The sequence below is a fragment of the Alligator sinensis genome, unplaced genomic scaffold (genome assembly GCF_000455745.1).
Source record: "Alligator sinensis unplaced genomic scaffold, ASM45574v1 scaffold489_1, whole genome shotgun sequence".
NCBI lineage: Eukaryota > Metazoa > Chordata > Crocodylia > Alligatoridae > Alligator > Alligator sinensis.
In genome coordinates, this window is record NW_005841901.1 from 3,375,088 (window position 1) to 3,378,226 (window position 3,139).

Consider the following 3,139-nt stretch of genomic DNA (forward strand, 5'->3'; position numbering starts at 1 on the left):
TCCCCAGACCTATTGCTGGGTCTAATCTAACCCCCAACAGCAGCTGAGTGGGGCTCTAACTAGTATCCCCATTGACCTCCAACAATGGAGATGGGATCTTCCTTTGGTTGCAGAATGCATGTCCACTTAGGGTGTTTACACAAGTTACAATTTAAGTGTGATTGGGCCCCTGAAAGCACTTTACAGCTGCGACATAACACATGTGCATGTCTGCAGAGTGCTTTCAAAATGGCTAATTATGCAAAAAATTAACCCTGGTCAAATTGGGTATTAGATGAAGGTGCTCTAAAGCAGACTGCCTTAGGGAACTTGTGTTCCCTCCAGGATTATTTTTTCATGCTTTACGGGGCTGTCAGCGGGGAAGGGGAAAGGAACAGAAGGCAGCTGCTGGCTGCTTTGCCTGGCTGGAGCTCGGGGGACGGGGGGAAGGGTTGGAACAGAGTGCCCTCGCCTCATGGGCAGGGGTTAGGGAAGGGAGCCCCCCTTTGCCTCATGGGCCAGCTCCCTCCAATACCCTAGCTGGGGGAGCCTGCGATGCAAAGGCGCTCCATTCTAGCACCCCACGCCTTCCGGCTCTGGCCAGGAAAAGCAACCAGCAGCTGCCTGCTACTCCCTCCCACTCTCCCTCCCTCCCTTGTTGACAGCCTTGGCACCTGTGGGGGGTGGGAGGGGGTTGCTGGTGGGGTGGTGCAGTGGTTCAGCTGGTGGGGTGGTGCAGTGTTTCAGCAGCCTCCTTGGAGACTGTCGCAAGTCCTGATCTAGTGCCTAACTCATTGATGCATTCTTCCTTTTACCATTACGGCCCTCTTGGAAAACTGTTGCAGACCATGTACTGACAATCTCTCAATTCTGAGACTCTAAAGAATGGGGATTGGGAAGCATGTTTGGGATGGACTGGAGGAGGTTTTGCTCTCATGGGTAACAGGCAGGCAAGTGGAAGTTGGTCAGTTGGGGTGGAGTTTTAACGTTTTGGGTTACTTGGTGGATCTACTGTTGTTTTCTATCTTGTGGTTATAGGTAGTTTCCTTTAAGCTACCCAGAGCCTTCTTAGTTGGGGGTGGGGAGGGGTGGACATCTAAATAGCAATAACCAATCAACTTGGCCATAGCACATTTGGAAGGTGCAGTTGTATGGGAGATAATTCCCCTGTCCATTTTGCTGAACTCTGAATGCATTCTGTTACATTTTATCAGTTCTTTTTGGTAGCTTGTGCTCAAAATGCTGAACTGGTGACAACCTATGGATCATGAAGTTGCAACCTTGATGACAAGCATAAAGGACTGAGTGGTGAGGAGCAAAAACGACTTTCAAAGTATGTCTGCTGTTGAAGCAGAAAGTGAGGAAGTTGCCTTTATTTTCTTTCCAATCTCCCCCTGCATAAAAGTTTCTTTAATAGCACCTGGAAGTTGGATCCTTGAACATCTTAGGTTTGCCAAGCCCAAGTGTAAGATTTGCAGTACTTTAAAAACCCCAAGGTACCTGGATTAAGTTTTTAATACAGCCTGCTGTGAAATACCAGTTCTTTCTGATGTCGTCTGACGTTGCAGTTGTCACAAGGTATCGCATCACTGGAGTGGCTTGAAATGGGGACATTCCATTCCACAGGGAATTCTGACATTTAAAAAAATAAAACTACCATTTTGGGAAATTCGAGTTTTTATTCCAAATTTTCAATGGAAGAGAAATTCCAAAAAAGTTCTATAATAATCAAATTGTGCTTGCTTGCTTGCTTGTTATATTTATTTAAGTGTACGCCCACACACATGCATGCACACATAGGTTGTTGGGCGGTTTACCAGGGCTCCTGAAACGTGTGAGAGCACAACTCAGTGCAGGTGTCTCAGGGGACTCAAATCTGGAGCATGAAGGTTGTTGGTGTCCTGAGTCTATGGAAGAATTTGGTTGCCTCAGAGCCATAGAAACTGGAAGCCCAGGTTCCCAAACAGCTCCCTGTGCAGGATGGCAGTAGACTGGGTGAAGTTGCATGAAAAGCTCAAAGCTCACTGAAACTAATGTTTCCATAAACTGGCATCAACAAAATATTGCTTTGTTAGAAAACTCCTGGCCAGCTATAATTATTAGTATATTTGCTTGAACTCGGCCTGTGCATTTATAACCTTTTGGGTATTTTGCCTTGCCGTTATGTGTAAAGGTTCGAAGTGGTGATTTGGGGGATTCCTGGGATAAATGATTGCCTGCAAATGCAGGAGACTTGACTCAATGGCCCAGAAGACCTCTTAAAATCCTCTGTTCCTAAATACCAGAGGGCCCAATTCTCTACTGCCCTGTGCCTTGCACTGCCCTTTACATCAGTATGAACCTCCATCCTAGGCAAAGTCTTCGAAAAAATTATCAAAGCTCACATTTGCGAGAGCCCGGCAGGACAAATTATGCTGAGGGGAAACCAGCACGGGTTCGTAGCAGGTAGATCATGCCTGACCAATCTAGTCTCTTTTTATGACCAGGTTACAAAACGCCTGGACGCAGGAGTAGGGGTTGATGTCGTATACTTAGACTTCAGGAAGGCCTTCAATATGGTATCCCACACCATACTGGTAAACAAGTTAAGAGGCTGTGACTTGGATGACTACACAGTCCGGTGGGTGGCAAATTGGCTAGAGGGTCGTACCCAGAGAGTCGTAGCGGATGGGTCGGTATCGACCTGGAACGGTGTGGGCAGTGGGGTCCCGCAGGGCTCGGTCCTTGGACTGATACTCTTCAATATCTTCATCAGTGACTTGGACGAGGGAGTGAAGTGTACTCTGTCCAAGTTTGTGGATGACACAAAACTGTGGGGAGAAGTGGACACACCGGAGGGCAGGGAACAACTACAAACAGACCTGGACAGGTTGGACAAGTGGGCAGAAAACAACAGAATGCAATTCAACAAGGAGAAATGCAAAGTGCTGCACCTAGGGAGGAAAAATGTCCAGCATACCTACTGCCTAGGGAATGACCTGCTGGGTGGCATGGAAGCGGAAAGGGATCTTGGAGTCCTAGTGGACTCCAAGATGAACATGAGTTGTCAGTGTGATGAAGCCATCACAAAAGCTAATGGCACTTTATCGTGCATCAGCAGATGCATGACGAACAGATCCAAGGAGGTGATACTTCCCCTCTATCGGGCACTGGTCAGACC